The following is a 21,762-nucleotide window of genomic DNA, read 5'->3' on the forward strand; positions in this document are numbered from 1 at the left end:
GGTAATAAGACTTCCACCAAGCCATACATTCAATTTCTAAGTACAAAACATCAGCTCTCAACTAAAGTTAAGTCTTGAATAGTTCAATGTGATTGAATCAATTATGACACCTTTGACAATCTTCTAAATACTGCCAAGGAGGGGCCATGTTGATTTTCAGTGATAAGACAAGAGGTTTTGTTTGGATTATTCCCTTCCTGCACGCCCGAGAGCTTTCGATGTTTATTATCGGCTCTTAGCTCTAATTTGATATTTCCACAAACTGTTTGGAAACGCTGATTATTTGATTTCCAGATGATGAATAGAAGATATTCGAGTCTTTCGCGAACTTAGACTTACCTCAGTATCACGTAAGAACAGGCTCTAAATTCTTGGCGCTAATGTCTCGATTGATAAACTCTAATTGTAACCATACAGTGTTAGTTTAAGAGATTACTAATTTGAATAACTTCGGATATCTATATAGTTCTAGTGAAATAGATATTAATCACCATTTCAATGTAATTAGTGAAAGACGCCAGTAGTCTGACGACCTAATAAACAACAGCCGTAAGACCCAATTATGTCTGAAATAACGGATAATTTTAGAACCTTTCTAGTTGCCCTGAAAATGTCGATACTCGTACCACTGTCTTGTCCTCTTTCTTCACTTTACTGTTATAGTCGTCCTTTAAAATAAACGGCTCGAAAAACTTTACAGAAGCCATATGTTACCTAGCAGAACTCTGCTAACTAAATATTTCGACTTCACCGTTGACAAGTTGTGAGATAACCAAATTTGAGAAGCATGGCTTTATCTCGGTAGTGCTATTCAAGTTGGAGTTATCTATGTACTGCGCCATGTTTTCTGATACCAAGATTAAGTTTCTCTGAGGAAGATAAGTCGCCCATGCCCTTTATCACACTTATTGAAGATTCTGCTGAATATAGCAACTGACACGAACAGCCACATGTGCTACATAATTGTAGAATTTCTCCTTCCTCTGCGTCCTTGACATTATTCGAAAATTGAGGCTTCGACAAATCTATCCTTCTACGAAGGTACGAATTTCGCGTTCGCCTTTTGAAGGACGCAGAGTTTTGTAAATATTATATAGACATATAGACATTTTTTCAGTTTGAAGCTGCCATAAAGGTTACGCGATTTCTATCAGATTAGCAAAGTTTAAGCGTTTTGAATCTTTTAAATACCGGGAAAAACTAAGTAAAGAGTAAAATGTAAAACTATTCAGACCCAGTTTTAAACATATTTACATCGTTCGTCAGGAATAATTCAAGCCATGAAGCGCCACAACGAGTCTACCAAAGAAGCAAAAAACGTTACAAAGTTGCGCTTATTTCACTTTAAGAGGTCGTGCCCAAAACGGCCTGTTTCAACGAAAAACGTTATTATAGTGATATTTAAATCAAAATAAATCTACACGACAGAAAATTGAATTTAGTTTCAAAAATTTATACGTCTCTCAGTAATCAGTTTGAGAAGTGAATCATGATCAATGCACTTAATGGAAGGAAATAAGGAAAATAAATTTAGAGTACTACCACTTTTAAGCGTGCACGATAATCGTGCTCAATTTTACACAGAGAGACAGAGAACATTTGAAAAGCGGATCTTAGAGACACAACGCCTGGCTTGCTGAGTTGTTATTACAATCCCCGGCAAATTTTATGTTGGTGTAAACGTTTTCAAACGACAGAAAAGGAAGCTAGAAAAAGGGAAGACAACGTACACAATGACAAAAACCAATCCTGAACGAATTTAAAACTTGTGGATCAAAGTAATGATTTCAGTATGGAATAAAGAGTTTAAAGTTTACCCCGGAACGCGTGGAATGGAGTATTGTATGGTGCTCAAGCAAAACAGCGGAAGAATTATATTAAGTAAGCAAATCCACTTAACTAAAACATTGCCACGATACCACGATTCACCAATCTTTATCGGTAGATAATGAGATTATTCTGTTTGCAGGCAGAGACACTACAGAGTCAGTTTTAAGCAAATTAAGATTGATCTAAGAGCAGCTCTCCACTGCTTAATCCTCTCGTCATCCACATTAATTGCCATGCATGAACATTAAGTAATAAGATGATTGACTAAATTGCGTTTAGAATTCCTAAGATGGAACAAGGAGATAAATTCTGATTCTTCCTGATTTAAAATCGCATTAAAGATAATGAACATAGCTCCATGAACATATTTAGGCTGTCAAAGGGATAATAAAAGGAAAAACAACGGTGAAGAATGTTACACCATTCAACAAGCTACATTCCCGAAAGATCTACAAAGGTGTAGTATTTAACACGAATAAGAATAAAATTCACTTCGAACATATTGATCACAGTTCATGACTTAAATTTGCTGTCACCGATGACCATCACTTTCTTTAGCAAACTATAATTGAATTACTTCAACATTTCAAAGACAACTATGATTAATGGAAGGAGCTTGCCTCCTAAAAGTTAAAAAAAAAATAGATAACCATGGAACACATATTTACACACGTAAGGTACACATTTTTTCTTTTATTTCCAGCAAAAGGGTAAAATGATGCTCTTCAAGTAATCTTAGATACTCTAAATTTCAACATTAAACAATGCTACAAAAAGAAAATAGTTTGATCACCCAGCACATTACACACAATTTATACATACAATTAAAGAAAATTCCTAACCAAATCAATTTTTCAAATAGATAAACCACAATACATGCATATTTGTGAAAACAGATGTGGTGCGGTTAGATAATATTGTTCCATGAAAAACATTCGATAAAATGGCAAATTAAAATTGACTGAATATCGCACGGCGGGAGTATTTCTATTGTTAAGCACTACAAAGGTCGGGAGTGATTTCTCCTCAAATAAGTTCGAGTGCCCTTTAAATTGCTTCTGCTCAGTGAGCGGTTTATATCGAGAAATCGTGAAAATGGATCGTGCTTTCCTTCTTTTTTTTTCTAAAAAGTTAGCGAGGGAAGAATGTGAAATAGACATCTACAAAAATTACATAATAATTGCTCGTCAAGTCCAAGGTCTTACCATGTGACCTTAAGTCTTACCAATGTATGCCATTTACCGACCATCTGTCGTGTAATAATCAGGCTGTTCTGTTTTCTATCGATATGTGGTGAACACAAAAGCGCTCTTTAACCTGACTTGTCTTTCTGTCTTCAAGCAAACGAATTCACAATTGATGAAATTGCCAATACGTTGCTTTTTCCTTCATATTTATTTTTACTCTCCATGCTAAACTGACCTGTGTTGTCACATTTAGTTATTAAATATAAATATAAGGCTTTGGTCACCTAATGTTCCTATCGCCCAAGGGTTCAATTAACACGCATTATAAAATAAACACCGACTTTTGCAAGGAATAATAATTCAATCGAATACAAAAAAAAAAAAAAAAAAAAAAAGGGTCTATTGTTAGTAACCGTCGCTTTCCTTCTAGCTCTTTAAACAAAAGTCAGAATTGATTGTTTACAAGAGAGAAAATTCTCGGGGTGAGTGGAATTTCTATTCATTGTTACAAATTCAGATAAGGGAACAATAAGATAAAAACAAACGGAATTAGTGAAAAAGGAAAGAGGAGTTGAAATAATGGCTTGAATTCAGGCAGGTTGTGATACGTTTAGATTATTTATTACGAGTTTTGAAAACTTGCTTTTTGTCATAAAGGTTTTATTTTGACCAGTTTCTTGCCCAACACGTGGTGAAAACAACGAGCGGAATAACATGAACCAAAAAATACATAGAACCAAACAAATAAGAACAAAGGGCGTTTAACTGTTGAGTCTTTGTTTGTTCTGGCGTAACACTCACGTTATATACTCTGTTCTCAGGATTCAATGGAAAAAACAAAGGTGATTAACGATCCATCAGGTATATAAGAGACAATTGAACTAATACAAGAAAGAATCCTTGCGAATTGGCCTGCGTACTTTAAGAGGTATTTGAACCATAATCCATACACCTGCTTGAGCCACGCACCACTCGGTGGAGGTAAAATCGCTGTAAGCATTCAAACCTGTAGATATGGGAACAACTCAGGGTCTCAATTGGCCTATTTAGAGCCAACTTGGCAAACAACTCAAAATATTTGATTCAAATTTCATTAAGATCTTATAATAGTAAAAACAAACTTGCCACCAGCTTGGTAAACCGAGGACGTCTACTTTTGCTTCTCATGGTTTTGATGAACGGTTTATTGGGAACGTAAAGCTGGTTGATTGAAACACCTTGAAACACCCAAAAGTTGTTATCATTTAAAATTATCGACTATCTTGATGCACAAGCTATGTCATTTCCACTTTAAATCTCCCACTAGAATCTTTGGAGGGGAACTAACCAAACAGCAACACCACCATCATTTTTCGTCAACAAAAGTAAAGTGTTTGCGTGTGCAAATCACAAACGGTCTCTTGTATACAAGAAGATTCATTTTGGAAAGGTTTTGCATACCGCTGTGTTTGTTTAAGTGGTCCGTTTTTTTTTATCACATACTTCCCACAGAGACTAATAATGCTTCATTAGATGTAGTTTTATAGCTCCGGAAATGAGCGAAAGCCACGGCCCAAGTGATTCAGTATTGAAGCAAAGACGTAACGAACGAGTTCAAATATCTTCAAACAGAGTTTACTAACTTCCAAGGCGGAAAGTCGAGAGACTTGCTTTCCTTTTCGATGCATTTTTATCTGGTTCTAAATTTAAAGGAGTGCTAATCTGCCCATACCAGGAGCCTCTACCACAAAGATTTTGCTTTGGTAGAGTGATTTTAAAGAGAAGCCGAGAGGTTGCTTCTGGGAATTTAGCTGTTGTCTTTGACGACAACACTAGAAGCTGGATCGAAATGCATTTGTGACTCTCAATTTGGTATTCGGTCTCCTCAGTGCGTAGTAGAAGTGTATCTTACTTGGGGAAAATATCATGTTTTTTTTGATCGAAAGAATCTTATTTAATGTTGTGCTGTTTTTAAAGCAACAAATCCTAAACTAGATGACCCTTGGTTTCATTAGCCAATACGTTTTCTAATCAATGTCTTAATTCAATTGCAAATTTGAATCTTCTCTCAATGGTTTACATTTGGAGCATCGATCTGTTCCGGTAAAGATCGACAGGTTTCTTCACCTCTAGGTTTTCAAATCTCACCTTACCATTGGAGAACATTTCATTACTTTTCCTAATTCGGAATTCAAGGTATAATTTATTTCATTTCATTGTAAGCCGAGGCTTTGCTATTGGTTCTCGTGAAATGCCTGCCAAGGATCCATCTATTGCCTGACTTCGAAATGTTCTCATTCTTACTTCAAACTTTCTGTACTGTTTCCCTTCGTATGCGAAGGATTTTGTGTGCTGCCTCTCTCTTTATAAACCGATTATTCTTTTCCATCGGGTGTACTTGGACTTAAATAGGGGTGATAAGTATATGGTTTTACAGTTAAGACTACTGTGCGCCGTCGGCGAATATGCGCTGTATCCTTTGTGTAAATGGTTTGACGATTGAAATAACACCATTCCTCTTCGTTACTCGTGTGTTTCCCATGCTTTTTCTCTCCTTTGGCGTCTTTTTTAGCCTACATTTTTTCCCTCACCCTGGATGTCCAAACGCGTCGAATACTGTTCTTACATGCTCGTATTCATTCCTTCGTTCTTTTTCCTCTGAAATTATGTTGTCACTCCGAAGACGGGTCCTGTATTGTGTGTAATGTGTCCAGGAACAGAATTTGGACATATGCTTCTGTGAAATGGGCGAATTTGATCCTGCTAATACCGATAAATTAACCTATCAGAGCCTCCACTAGTCCACTATTAACGACTTCTACGTAATCATCCACTTGCATGCTCCAAGGCTTAGCTTCACTGTCCAAGCGACTGATCGTTCTTCACCAATCCATTAAAAAATGCCTGCCAGGGTTGGGGATATTGGATTGCAAAGTGGCGCGGCACTGAAAAGTGGCGAATTCCTACGTGAAGTATGAGGGTTTGCCAATAAATTTTGTGAGGCACATAAGGTCAGTCGCCTCTCGGTTCGTTCTCTTCTTTCGTTCCATACCCTCTCAGCGGTCTCTGGTGATGACAAGTGTTTCGTGTATGGTAATGTAGAATATCGAGTCCACATCGAGGCGTTGAAGATGTCTTCTTTGTCCAGGGTGAATGAGAATGATTCTTTGGAGAGATCTTTGGCGCTCTTCTGGTGAGCTGCAGGTAATCTATCCTGCGTGATCCATTATAGCTCTCAAAGGATATTCTCTCTTGTTGATCAGTTGGGTGTAGATCGCAATAAGGGAGTGGCCTATTACGTAGAACACAGATAGTTTCAATGATAGATCGAACTCCTTTATCTTGTAACTTCTCTTTAGCTCGGTAAGTTTCTCAATCAATTTTACCCATGGGAACTGTTTGGGTATGCTCGCAGTATTTCCTACGAAAGGCTCTGACGAAGGGTCAAAGTTCGAAACGGCAGGTCTAAACACTTTTTACGGGTGGCCAGTTTACTTTATCAACACAGTCAATAAAACCAAATAGCAGTCAAACCTAAATCAAGCGGTAACCCTAGGGGACCGCTTAATACAGGTTGACCACTTAATACAGGTTTCACAGAATAGTGGTATTATGAAGAAACGATAAAAAACGTCATTTTATGCAATAAATGACCACTTAATGTACAAAAACTCAGTCAAAAATACTATTAACATTGATTTTGGGAGAAAACTATGGATAAGTCTTGGTCTTATTTGAGTGGTTCTGCATCAAGTGACCGTTCATTAGAGGTGGTGGACAATACGAACAGGTCGATGGGACTAAGGAGGGTGACCACGACCGCTAAATAGAAGTGACCGGTTAAAAGAGATGAAAATTGCACCAATCAAGGAGTAACATTTTCGGCAGTTTGAAAACCGACCGCTTAATACAGGTGAGTGCTTAATATGGTGCCGCTTAATACAGATTCGATTGTATGTCGAGTTTTCTGGTCTGTTGGTCAAATCATCCGCCCTTCAAAATTCTGTCTCTTGTAGTATTGTGTTTCTTGCGTTCTCGTAATCAATCGGCCATAATTTCTTAAAGGTAATTTGTCTGTCCATTAACGTTTTTTCCTCTTACTTCAATCTCGCGAAATGAACATTACCAGGCCTAGGAGCAACAACATCTGGCAGATTGATGAGTATTCCACACGATGGGCTCAATATATAGACAGGCAACGAAACTTTGCCAGAATTTGTGCGGTAAGTTTCTTAAGAAACTGTGATGCTGCGTCGGTGGGAAAATTTGAAGACAATTTGTTTTATCAACTGAGTTGATAATGTAAATTGGCTACCGTAAAGAGTTTTGAAGCTGACGTTTCGAGCGTTAGCCTTTCGACAGAGCAAATAACAAAGATTTACGCTCGAAACGTTGGCTAGAATCATGTCGAGCCTCGTCAGCCACCCGATCAAAAATAATATGAAAGGTAGGAAGTTGAGTTCTTCGGCTTCATGAAAATCCTTGACCTCTAAAGCATACACTACGCACATTGATGGAAACAACAACACCAACAACTACACATTAGCACTAAGAGACTGGAATCTGCAAGCAACTTCAAATCTTTGGCAACATAAATTTTGATTATGGATAAAAGCCAAAGAGCTCTCTTAGGCTGTGCAGTTCAAAACTGCTCTCTTAGAGCTGAAATGACAGGAACCTTGCCTTCATCACAAAAATTAGACTTGCACCGGGTAACCTCAATATTTTTGTGTAAATGGAAGTAGTAGATACTGACAGATGACAAAGCAATGATGAAATGTTTCCAAAAGTGACTGGACATCTACTACAGAGAGAGAAATTTAGAAATAAAGAAAAAAAATGAAAAAGACAAGCCAACAGCCGAAGACCCTTCAGTTACCAGGAAAACCTCCAAAGAGGTAACACTGAGATGGTATGGGCACATGTCGAGATTATTAAGGCCTTCCAAGACATTCCTGCAATAAACTACAAGAGCTGGGAGAAGGAAAGGCTGCAGACAAACGAGGCGATAGAAGGATAACATAAAAGAGTGGACTGGTTTGAGGCTGAACGACGCCTATTAACTGATAGAGAAACATAAGGAATGGAGTAAACTAGTTGGTAGTTCATCCATAACACACCGAACGTAAACTACGGACTATGGAACAAGTGTGGTGAAGTCAATTGAAACCTAATTCATGAAGGAATTTAGGGTCGCAACACAAAAAATAGAGTTTTGAGACATAGATAACTGGGTCCCGTGCTACTTTGAACTGCAAAGCACGTTTAGAAAAGTTATTCATTTCCACACACTCGCTCCCTCGCCGTATTAAAACTGATTTTCAAAATGTAATCACATACTGACTCTTAACAATTGAACCATGAGCGGCTTTGCGCATGATCACAAACAGTTTAAAAGCGTTAAGGGAAGTCGAAAAACTTTTAAACAAAGAATCAGTCTGACTTACCTAAATAATCGAGATTTTTTTGCCTTGTTCCCCGAATCTCAAAGGGTCCCATAGTTTATGGAAGATCTTTTTTCCTTGACGTTCCTCTGATTTCATATACTTGTCCATTGTCATTAATAATCGTCACCATCCGCATTGTTGTTCAAAGAATTGTGAATCGACCCAAGTTGAGGTTCTAGGGACAAGTGGTTGAGACTGTATCATGCAATGCTAATCAATGGGGCGTCAAGGCAAGAGTCCTAACAATCACTTAATTTAATTGTTGCCACGCCCAGAATGGCCAGAGCCCATGCTAAATTTAGTACCATTTTATTGGTCAGACTTCCAGTAAAATGTTACTCTATTGGTCAGTGATGTGTCTGAACGCAGATTACCCTAAACGTTTTTGAAATTAAAGATCAATTATCTAGATCTGTTCACATCTGTAACTCTCATGAAGACACTGGAACGGTGAGGGGATAACTTGTTCATTTTCTCTGCTCGGGATGGAGGGGAGAAGGATGCGGGGAGGCGCTTTCTCGAGTATCAAGCAATGTTTTACAATTAGTTCAAAAGAAATAACGCACCATTTCAGAAAAAGGTTTCTAAAGTTAAAGCTGTAAATGTAACTGGCATATTAATTGAAAAACAAAACCGAAAACTCCAAAACCCTCCATTGAGAGATATATAATTTTAAAAAAATCATTTCAATCAAGAAGTCAGGATTCCTTATTTGAGGAATGATGTCAGCTAATTCGGTATCAAAACCACCTTCAGGCTCGATCTACACGACATATTTTCGCTTGCTTTATATGCGTTTCCGTCCAACACCTAAACTAAAACACTCAAAGATATAATAAAAAAGAAGTTTTTGAAATGATTTTTGGAAACAGATCTTTTTTACAACATTCCTTTTCTGGTGTAAACAGGCGAAGAAAGCCTCATAATTATAATGTCGTTACCATCTCTGTGGGCATTTGAAATGAAGGCAGGCGGAAACGTGTAAAAATTATATGAATTTTAAATTGCAAGCGCTTTGGTGTGGATAGCCTAGTGAAAAAAAACTGATATTGCTGGTGCAGGCTAAAATATTTTGCTACGTTTTGGTGGTCAAGAATAACAGGGGTTGGGGCCTTAGTTCAGTGTAATTGTGAAGCATTTTCCCCATTTTCTCAGCTAAACGATCTCAAAATATATGCTTTTGATTACTTCCAGTACTATACTGACGATAAGAACCGCGTTAAATAAAACAGCGCGGAAATTATGATCCAAACCAATCGTGTCTTAAGTCGGACACGCAGGTAATTTATTCAAATGCTATCATCAAATCGATGAAATAAAAAGAAAAAAACAGGAATTGCATTAATAATAAAGTTAGAACTTAGTGACCAGGCCCGTCGACTTGATTAAATCAAGTTTAATTTCATTGCTAAGGAGTTTCGAAGTAATGTTGTTTGGATTCGCGTGTCAATTATTGCCGGCAGCAAAATACGCCAGGGCGAAACACTACTGCTTTAACCCTGACCAATTTTAAAGTATTGGTTCGCGCGTGCAATAGGAAAACATCTGCCAATACAGGACACTTCACTCTTGGCTACGTTTATTTTTAATTTGTAGTGCCTGAATTCATTGAGACAATGTTGAGAGGCATAAGTAGGCACTCAAATGAGACCATTTGTGGCAAAATAAAACGGCCAAATTTGATTAGTTTTTTGTCGGTCCTCAACAGTTCATAGTGTTTTCTTCAGTCATTGAGTCTAGCATATCGTACGGACGACAAATAAAAAAAGCGTATGACAAAGTATTATACTTGGACGACAAGTAATATAGGAAGGTTGAAAAACAATCTTTTTTAGTAATTATATCGTGCTTCTCGTGTATTTTGAGATAAACCAGTATTGAGTGGAGAATGCAGACAGGCTTAAACTATCATCCAGTCTTTAAGAAGTAAACAGTGGACACGAATTCTTGAAATATAAGGCAGTTTACTGAGAGTTTACGTCACTTCAAGTTGTTTTGAAGAAGATTTATCATTATACTTTGAGCCTGACGCCTCCTAGACTGACAGAACGCGTTTAATATCTCTCTTATTTTACGTAAACACGAAATTAGACTCCGTCATCAAAAAACAGGGTTTTTCCATAAATGAAGAGTTAAAACATATTTAGTTATTCAGATTTCGTGTTCTCGATCTAATTCTAGCAATAAACAAGTTATTCATGGCCATAGGCTCTTTTTAGAACAAGCGGATGGAATGTAAATTGTACAAAGTCATGGCACGAAAGCTATATTGAACAAGCCTACTTCTTTCCGTTCCTCTGATTGCGTGCAGTCGTTTGTTTTGATTGTTGTAACTCCGCTTTCTATTGCACGCAATTCGCGTTTGATCATAAGTTCAAAATATAATGACCAAATTATGATATTAAACACAGAGGTGTTCCCTTCATGAAAATTGCACAGCGTCAGTTTCAGACAACAACGGGCCTATGACGCTAAAGGATCACTTTTCCTTCACTTTTAAGACGAAATAGAGGTTTTCTACAAAACCCTCGTGCTTTATTTATGAAGCGTGCTGATATTACTCACTTGGCGTTGGACGGAAGATTATGAATCGATTAAAAGTGAGGTCAAGAGCTCCTTAAATACTGAAGCAAATGATGCTAGTTACGGAACTTACAGTTCAAGATAAAAATTTGTATACCTTACAATCTATATCAAGCCATGGTACAGAAAACATTGTTCGCTCTAATAATAGTTTAGCACTATCTCGAAGTTGTCTTTAAACACTGCGTCACATTTAACTTCTAACACTATATCGGCTACACTCAAAACTGAAAATGTTAACTCTCCAGTGTTAATCGGGCACTCAAAACTACGTTCACACCGTCACACCGTTAAATAATAGCAATCGCCTACACCACTCTACTTTTGCTTAAATCATTTCGCATGAAGCCTCACTAAGTTACTTATTAACTACCCTTACACCTACGGCAAAAATCCATGATAATTACAGTGAAATTTGGCGGATGATAGTTGCTAGTCTTCTCTGAACTTGATTCAGTAATATCACGGTGAGAAAAAAATGCCCTTTTCATGAATCGACTGCAGACATTAAACGATTAATATCCAAATAAAACTGATGTGTAATTTTTCTCTTGTTTTCCAACAAACGACTTCAGTCGAGCACTTTACACGTTATCTCTTTTTTAGTGCGTGTACTCAGATGTTTCACGATGAGTTTGGAGGGAGGAGGGGAATTCATTAGGGGCGCACTAATCACTTCATTTCGATGAGAGCTAAGAAAATATTCAGAGGATTCTTCATTTAAATATTTTAGTTCTAATGCCAGTTGTTGGCGTCAGATGAGTATATATTTTTTATACCCTTGCAGTCGCCGAAAGTTAGGTGATTTTCGTTCGGAACGACTCCTTTTATCAAACAAATACGCATTTTGGAACTGACCAGAACTGTCCTTCAGGAGAGTCAGAGGCCATAACTCCTTTAAAACATAAACATCCCTAGATTGCATTACAGCTAATACAAACTAATCCCTTAACAATCACATCTTGGCGTTATGCAAACCCCTCCTAAACTAATAAGGTGCTTTCGAAAGTATTTCACTGATGATGTAAGACTTCCTGAGCAACGAGGTAAACCATTTATAATTACTTGCTGAGAAAAAAAGCAGACACCAAAACACTATTTCACATTAAGAAACCTTGACTATGATGTCGTCTAGCCCTTTGAATTCAGTTCCATTTTCTATCCGAAAACAGTCCATGTTCTCCTGTTTTAAAATTTAAGTAGAATTTGGAATCCTCTTCAAAACTTGCTACTACTCCATTTGCCCCAATAAAACCCCTAAAAATAAAAACCTCACTTTAGTCCAGTGGTCGTCATAAGATAAACAAAACACTGCAACTAAGACTATAGAGAGAGACCAAAGAATTTATTTCCTTTACATTTTCTTTATGGTTAAAACTACTTCTTTAGTTTTTCATTGGGTATTGTTGCGAACAAATTCATCAGATGGAGAGTCCGAAGGTAAAAATATGACTGGCACCGTGGAAATGCTACTGTGAGAGGACATTATTACGGTATGGGGGCATTACCCCCAGCTATTACAGATATTACATCCGTTCTTGAAAACCACTAATGAAATACCTCATCGTTAAAATGATCAGGAAAAGCTCTTCAAAGTGTAGTTCTAAATATTATTTGGTTTTGGTTTCTGGTCCACCGATTTTCTGTGGGATCTAAATAATCCGTAAAAGTAAAAATCAAATAGCAATTGATTCCAAACAAAATATCTTGCGCAAAGGAATGAAAAGAATTTCGCTTGAAACGTGCAGCAATTCACGGCAACGCAAATGAAGCGTTTGGAGCATATACTTGGTGACATTCGAAATGTTAGCCAGCGTCCTTTCTCTAACTTAAAAATTACGCGCAACTAAGTTAGAAAGCCCAATTACACCAGAATGATGTCAAGTACGTCAAACTATCAGACAAGGACAAAGAAATGAAAAAAGGAGTTTCGTGATTCTTATCATGCTGTAAATAGGTTTCATTACTAAAAGGGAAACTGTCACGGGCTGCTGCAGACGTCAGAAGCAAATTGCTACAAAGAGGACCAATATTGCACCACTAAGGTCCGGTGTGGCGACGAACTTGACGTCATAGGCTCCTGACTAACTCACGCGAGAGCAGAAGTCACGAAAACATGTTTTGGCCTGAGACGAAACTTTACAAAGTACAGCTGGTAGTTACAAAGCTAGCAATAACAAAGTACAGCTCGTAGCAATTAATTGTCTACAATGCTAAGTTTTCTTCTAATTTAATTCTCACTACTATGATAGCTAATTCAGATAAGTCAACAAAAAGAACGGTATCCTTATTGTGTCTTTTACAAGTTACTTGTTACAATCAGGACTGAATGTCTGGTGTACAGCTTTCAAAGTCTTTTCAGTTCAATGACAAATGACTGATTACAAATTGAAATTAATTGCGGGTAGGTACTTAACTTAATCGGATTCTTGCCTTAATTTAAAGAAGTGGGCATTCCTGTAAACAAAGCTATTGCATGTTTGCCGTAATGATTGGTACTAATGAGGGTCTTTAGTGTAGTTTATCAGAATTATGCCGAAATTCTCAACTGTTCCTCTATATTAATGATACTCATGTCATGAAAATGAAAGGAAAAATGCAGATAAAATTTAACTTGTGCGTTTAAAACCTAGTGATTACAAGGGGATTTTGTGCAAGGCTTTGCAGCTCTGCAAGTAATTCGAACTCGTAACGAATTGCGTGAGCTTAACCAAAACTTTTCGGGTGTAACATTCTCACTCTCATCCTCTGTACACTGTCATCACAATTCACTGGGATCTTAAAGATGCCAATATTTTATTCAATATCAACAGGAATAAGTGACTTGTATGGCCGAGTCTCTAGAATTACTTCCGGAACACGACGTGAGTCAGTTGTTACTTCAACAATTCCATATGAATGAATTCATATGATTCTTTCTCTTCCGTGTGTTTTCCTGTGCTTTTTTTTTTTTCTTTTTTTTTTCTTTAATTGTATAGTGTATTATTGTTTCATGGTCAGCTGCGTAAATTTTCAGAAAACAAGGCGTCAACATTTATGTGTAAACGTGAGCTGAAACGAGGTGAAATGGATCAAAGACGGAGAAAATCAGTGTGACGCAAATGTACCCACGAGCTACAATCTTTCCATTGACTTCGTTCCCACACCATAAATTTGCTTTTTGTTTTAAATCTAATACAAGAGCTGCTTAGATTGCATTATTGACATTTATATATGCATATATATGTCATGTGCATCTTTGATTGGAAAATGTTTTAAGACGTGAAAAGGATGTCGTGAGTGGGATGTGATTATTTGATGTACTGAGACGTATCATCAGCGCCCACTGGTAGATTAAATAAAAATCCAGAGAATTCGCCTTAAAGAAACAAACAGAGTTGAAGTCATTTCTTTAAAAGGCAGACACTGAATTCAAAACCATAAGCCTCCGTAATGATCATTCTGGATCGATACCGGAAGAATACTCACAGCGAAAAAGGATTACATCGATGAAAAAAGAAACTTTGTTCTTTCTTTAATCAGGTCATGAAACACAAAGTAGCTTCATTTTTGGTTTCTAGAAAGTGGTGTCAAAAAACTATTCCCGTGAATGGAAAAACAATCGACGAATAGGTGTATTAATACAGACTTGAACTATAGGTAGCACTTGCTGCGACAATAATGTCGTGTAGTAACATAGCTTTTCGACAAAATTCATTGGAAAAGTTGACGAAAGCTGAATGTTCAACTACATTGACAGATGTAAGCGTTGTTTAACACCGAAGGTTAGGATGTCAAAATGCAATTAAAAACGAACTAAAGTAACGCTTTTGTGATATCATCTATATTCAAAAGGAAATATATGGCATGTCTCGGTGTCAATAAACATAAGATTCAAGAGAGATTAAAAGAACCGCAAGATTATATAAGCATAAAAACAATTACAACTCGTGTCGACTGTGTTATGATAAGGTTAAGATATTAGTAGAATCCCCCAAATGGGAAGGCAGTTCAGCTCGTCTTTAAACACTTTTACGCAAGCATCGCGAGGTACGTTCCGTGACTAGCATCGAAATCTCAGTTGCTGCACGGGTATAAAGTTGATGTATGGAATTATGCCATGAATTGCGTTGATAGCTGTCAAATGCTCAGCTGGAGGCTATCTGCTTAGAACTACCTCTTCATTCTTGTACATCAGAAAAAGAGTTCATGGCACAACTTGAAGATTTGTGGGCCCACAAACCTTTGATGAATTATCATCTACTACTGTAGGTTTGTTCTTTAATTACAAAAAAGCAAGGATGTATATCTCGCGCACATGCATTATTTGGTAAAAGCTTGCTTGGATATCTTTAATGAAATGTATAAATAAATATAAATAGATATGTACAAAATGCCTTTCAAGTGCACTGTAGAATAAGACTAAATTTCCACTAAAATTAAGTTTCAGAACATTCCATTTCATTGACGTTCGACGCCATTGTCTAGGGAATTTTGCAATGTCATCTTAATCTTGGTGGATTTATTACCACGTTCCCAAATAACCGGAAAGTGAAGCTTTCTGAAAATGTTCGTGTTTAGTGTCTGTGATAATATTACTTGTCAATAGATGTGAAGTACTGAAGAATTACAGGGAAAGTCGAGATACATTTCGCTCCAATTTCACATGAATGTATAATGCCAATTGTTCAATATCTACCCTCCATGCTTCCCAGCTAACCTAGGATCATAGGATCCGACTAAAATAAGAGAGAGGAAGCACAATTGCGAGTGATTGTCGTAACCAGGAGTTCGACTGAGGGATTCCACGCATTCTAGCCCTCCGGAAACAACAATATGTGGTGACCAGTTTGTATTGATCACACAAGTAATGTTGAAAAAGGTACTGCAAGCGATGCCACCTGGCTCCGATTTAGTTCATTTACGGTGTGGAATCTCCTCTTATTGTAGCTTTGTTTTATCAAGGGTCCTCTTACTAAGTTGTCACCTTATCAGGGAATCAAAGCAAATAACCTAAGAAACTTCATTGTTCTGCACTCAGCTTTTCTGCAGAAAAGTTTTACATCCACGAATTCCAAAGGATTCGAGGATCACCAAGGCATAAATATTTTTGTTGGTGGGAAAGATTTATCTAGCCGAATGATTTTTTTTCTTTTTTTGTATTTATTCAATCATTTTACCTTTAAATGAATTTCTCTCGTTAGATACTGAGTTCGTTTTATGTAGCTTGACTTTCTATCAGTCACTGAAACACACGGAAAATATATGAATAAAAATTCTATTATAAGACCGCATGTTTGTTGGATAATTTCTAAAGGCCGCATAACATTTGACAGTTGTCATGGCAAGAAAGCTTGCAGAGGTACAGAGAATAAATGTATAACAGTGACTTAAAGGAAGCGTCTGGGCAGGGTTCATTAGCTTTAATAACAAGAATTTCAAAAGTAAGAAGATGATGTATGAAACTTCCTCATTCGAATTCAGTCGCCCCTTTAATCCAGATAAGGAGGCTACACTTTTAAATTCAAATACGAGAAAATTTGTCTTTAGTAATAGCTGTCAAACCCATAAAACGGTTCAGATGAATTGCATCAAGACTGGATTGATGTTTGCCAAAGCCAGAAGAGATGCTCCGAAAAGTTACTTTCACTGAACTAGGCAAATCAAATACTCAGTTTTTTTTAACTGCGCGGCAGTTATTCTGAGCGTCAAATTAGAGATTTGTCGTAAACGCAAACTGCACATGGTTAAATTATCTACCACATCTTTCATATAAACTGAAAACCATAAAAAAACTTTATTGTTTGAAAATTAAGTTGAGCTGTGAGACTACCAAAAGCAAGCATTTTGAAGAAAAAATTGGATCTTTTAATTTGGAGGTACTATCTCCCACCTGATGATCAATCTGTAAAATTAAAGATAGTCCATCCATTTTAGTTCTTTTTTGAGGTTACCACGGACGCGTACATTCCCTCAGGTACCCCAGATAATATATTGCCACTTATTTGATTTCACACCAGAAGAGGCTTCGCCTCTTCAATAAATATAAACTAAATGAGTCCAGGTCTTACTGCAAATCAATGAAACAGCTCAGGAATTTCAAGATTCGTCTCTATGATGCCAGATTACCAATCGACAATTCGAAACAAATGCCAACTATGGTGAGAAAAATAACAGTTAACATCCAAAATCACGTTCTCTTGATTACATTCTCCCAACAAACTATAGAAAATAAGGTTGTCCCAGGAGAAGTTTTCAATAGTTTAATTCAACGTGGCACATACTGGAAATAACATGGGCCTAAGATTACACACGCACCAATTTCCTTACGGTAGTACTCCATTCCTCTCGTACTTGGCCGCGCGACTGAAAATATAGGCAAGTCACGGAAACCAATGCTCGCCAACTAGTAAACAAATTAACGATTCGTATTCAGTTAAGTGATACACAGGAGACTGTTTATATCGGCTTTGCAAAGAATTCAGCGCACGCTATCCTCTTGGTTGTCACGCGATTTCGAGGTAAACAACACAACTGAGTGAGAAAAAAAGGATTTTCTGTCAAGAGAGATTAGGAAGAAAGGGAGAAGTGTTAGTGGAAGCACTTAATGACTTCATAGGGAATAATTAACCATCTTGAGCTCAGCAAGAGAGAGACTCTGGTAGTACAATGCGGACGCGACATGCTAAATTTCGCGAAATACCCATTCCTTATCACTCCAAATGGTCTCTGGGCCAACAAATAAGGTAAATCGTGCTTTAAAAACTTTTGAAAGAGTGACAGCGAAATAAAATTTGGTATTTAAACTTTTATTTGTTTACAGTAGATATTCTAGTGTCTCCATTTACATTTTGACGCAGAAAAAGCTAAGTTAACGACTAATTCACGTTTTATCTAGTGGGCATCATAAATCGACGAAAAGACAAATTAGAAAACACACGGGCCCATCAAAGTGACGGGCTAATAAAATGTTCTCAGCATAAATCAATACATACATAAATTCAAGCTACGAACTTTCAATTGAGACTTTGAGGAGATATTCATTAAAGCCTGGGTAAACTACTTCGTAAGGCCCCAGCTTTCAAGGAGAATACTGGTCATACATTATGTTTTTGCTGGGTATTAAGAGGAAATTACAGCACTTCTCTTTTCCTGATAATAAGGGCACAATATCAAAGAATAACCTTCGCTTTATTCATGTGAGTTTTCAAAAGTTGTTTTCCCACACTCGTCTTGTGCACAACAAGAGCTTTAAAGTGAAGGCTATTATAAATAAACAAACGTCAAGCATCAAACCGGCCACTTTCACAACCAACTTTAAATACTAAGAAGGTCCTTGGGTCCTTGTGCCACGCTTATTAAATTATGCCTCTCAGATCATGGAAAGAACCGCCCTGCTTTACCGCGGACGCAATAACTTGACCGATATAGAAAGAGTCAAATCGCCGTCACTTTTAACTTCAGACGTTAGGGATGACGTAACGTGGAATATGTACCACTTTTATTACCACTAGCCAAGAAATCGTTCTATCGGTGATGAGAATAGCGCTGGCGATCGCAATAAGACGTGTGCCAGGGGGAAGAATACTGATTTCTCTACGGCTTAAGAAGCTCCAATAAAATGATGTTACGCAAATTTATCATTTGAACCAACCATTCGCAAATTCACTGAACAAACCGCCTCAACTTCTTCTTCTCCATTTGATATTCAGATCTTTAATCGAGAATATAACTTTTCCAGCAGCAGAATATTCTGTAATTCAGTAATGAAATTGACTGCATAGACCCAAGGCTGCACCATTTTAAAGGTCGAAAGGATCAAATTTTCAAAACGGCTGATACGTTTGAGTGAGAAAACCTGACATGTTTATTTAGTTTTCATGATTGAAATGGAAAATTAAACATTCACGGTTATGCGTGAATAATAACAGCTGCGAATTCAACCTGCCATGAACCAAAGAGGGCTTAATTCTTCTTGTGGTGAAGATTGACACCGTCGTGTTCGAATCTGTTATTTTTGTCTGTCACAAAGAGATAATCCTCATCAAAGCTACTTGGCATGATACCATGCTATCGTCAAAAACTCTTCACAACAATCAAGCTCTTAGCAATGTACAAAGTACAACTCAGCTGCCAAATTTGAGCACTTTATTGTTACATGTATTTTGACCTGGCTCAAAAGTAAAGGAAATTCCTAGAAATAAGACGGAAGAAAGAAACTATTTTAACCGTAGCAGATTTGGTAGGAGGCAATACTTAAGGCGCTTACTAAAAAAACAACGACGGCTACCAGTCCACGGCCAAATTAAACCAAAAAAAAATCCAAAGGGGTATCATGGCAGACTCCGAAAATGGCGAAATTTTTTTAAATCCTGGCTGTTTTGGTTTTGTTTCGTCTTCATTTTTCTTTGTTGTACACTAAATCAAGGAAAATCAAAACAAAAAATTCCCACATTAAAGGGTGGTTGTCTATTTTCCCACCCAGATTAAGAATACGTCCGCAAGAAAATGCAATCTAGAATCTATAGCATCAATAGGTTCCCGCCTTAGGAACGGTACTGTAATTAAAAACAAAGTATTCTAATTAAATCCCAATCAAAATTAGATCGGTCAGCTCTCAAAACACATTGTTTTCCCGCGACTTGCTCGACAGGGTGTTCTCTTACTCGAACACTAGATCCTCGCCTGTTCTTTGTTTGTCATCACAGGAAGTGCTGTCTCCCCAAACCCCCTTAAAGGGTCTTTAAGTAGTTTGGCAGGGGTTAGATAAGGCTTTACTTTAGTATTGTCTATTCATCCGGACTCATTTGGTAAGGATAAACAAAAGTGACGAGGAGCAGACAAAATTACAGAAGTGTCACAATCATTGCAAATTTGTTAAAATGAAAACCTTCTTCGTATGAAGTCAAAATCGATCGAAGCTCACTAGAACGATTAGGATCTTACAGTTATTTTAATTTTCTGCTTTGGTTCAAATAATTTTGAATATTTTCAACGACAAAGCTCCAAGACAAAAGGTCACGGAAATAACCTTGGCGTTTACATCAACAACTTTTCTCAGAGGAAGTTGAAATCCCATATCTTAGAGAACAACGAACATCACTCACGCTATTAATTTAATACATGTTCTCAAAAGCAATAAACGATTCTCCACGGCCATCGTTTGCCTTATTCCGTTCCACACTTCTTTAAGCCCACTTCTGATTATCTGACCTGAATCCTGTTATCAATGAAACTTATCTTTGTCTCAGAAGTAAATAACTCCGCCTTTTCCACCTACTTGTCGTCAAGATGGCTATCATCATTTACCCTGTATACACGCTAGATGACTGCTCTATTTCATTCTATGAGTATTCATTTCTTATGACCATTGAGAAAAATATAAACGAGAAACTCCATGCAAGTAAGGCCCCTAATCAATACAAAGTCAGCTAAGTCTTAAAACGTGGAAAGTCAGAAATGAAGGTTATTATACAAGAATGACTAATTCCGAAGCACGTGCCGGTGTCCACGCTCAGAGAGGTCAATGACAAGAAACGGTCAAATTCTTCCTTCCTTCTTTGAATGCTTTGTCTCATATCCGGCCTCAGAACACGTTTATTAATCTTCCCGAAACCCCAAACTTTTATTTCAACCAGCGAAAATCACAGTCGCACCTCGCGTGACTTTTCATGGCTTTCGTGCCGCAAATCAAAGTTATTAATGTATGCTGGACAAAAACGCTATCTGTGCCACAGCCCCAGGACACGAAACACACTTTTCTTTCAAATACACATCCATTAGCTAAATAATCGTTAATCAAGCTTAGGACATCGAGGACTAGACGGCGTCATTTCCCTTTCAAAACTAATGTAGCGTGCCTAATATTGGGCAACAGTTGACATCTCTTTCCGTTTTCGTCCACTGAGCTCAACAACTTCACGTTGAAGTGCTCCTTAAAGCAAATTAGCCCAGGAATACGAACTTTTATTGCCCATTTTAAGCACAACTAAATAAATCAAGGACGATATTTTCACTCGGGTAGATTTATCAGCTGACAGCATAAAGCTAAGAGCGTGTTTTCCGTTCGTGACTCAACAACTTACATCTAAAACAATCTCTCATAAATATTCCATCGTTCAAAATCTTGTGGTCTGCAAGTCCAGAGTTCACTGTTTTTCTGATCTTAAGTTGCTTTTTACCACTTGGATGTGACAAATTTGTCCCTTAAACTTGGTAATCGAATTTTACAGAACAAAGAACAAACTCTAAGTACTGGTCGCCATCCATGTTTTGATACTTCAAGAGAGTCATTTCGCGCAATTATGAACATCTAATATTCAAATCGCTTTGGGCGACGATTCAGCGTTTCCGTCAATTCGCGTTAACGGTTTCAGACATGACTTGTTTGTCTTTCATGATTCCAAGTGTACCTAAATGAGCCACAATCTCCTGCAATATTTCAGTCAACGGCCAGGAAGCCACCGTCACAAAAAGGCTCGAGAGAATGAAAAGCAAACAAACCCTAAAGTGACTGAGTAGTGTATACCAGATCACTTAACATAAGAACACAGAACCCTTTTATTGCAAAATCTATTAGAAACATCTCGTAAATGGCGAATAGATTTGTAATAGAAAAGAAAACAAAACTGATTGCACGAATTGAGGGCCTAGAGAAAATAATAAGTTTATCTGCTACATCTCCCACATGTGAAAATGTCAGGCACTGACTGTTATCACGCCTATCTTAAAGCCATGAATTCTTTTATATAAACCTT

The 21,762-nt window shown here is 37.4% G+C and overlaps 1 long non-coding RNA gene across 1 annotated transcript; it reads left to right on the top strand.

Moving 5' to 3' along the window:
* The first annotated feature begins 3,420 nt into the window (after positions 1-3,420).
* LOC149050459 (uncharacterized) lies at positions 3,421-10,797 on the top strand. The gene is made up of 3 exons (XR_016183898.1): positions 3,421-3,499; positions 3,839-3,878; positions 4,324-10,797. It is a non-coding gene; the product is annotated as an uncharacterized LOC149050459 (long non-coding RNA).
* Positions 10,798-21,762: the final 10,965 nt, after the last annotated feature.

Source organism: Pocillopora damicornis, chromosome 2 (assembly GCF_964200805.1).
Source record: "Pocillopora damicornis chromosome 2, jaPocDami1.2, whole genome shotgun sequence".
Lineage (NCBI taxonomy): Eukaryota > Metazoa > Cnidaria > Anthozoa > Scleractinia > Pocilloporidae > Pocillopora > Pocillopora damicornis.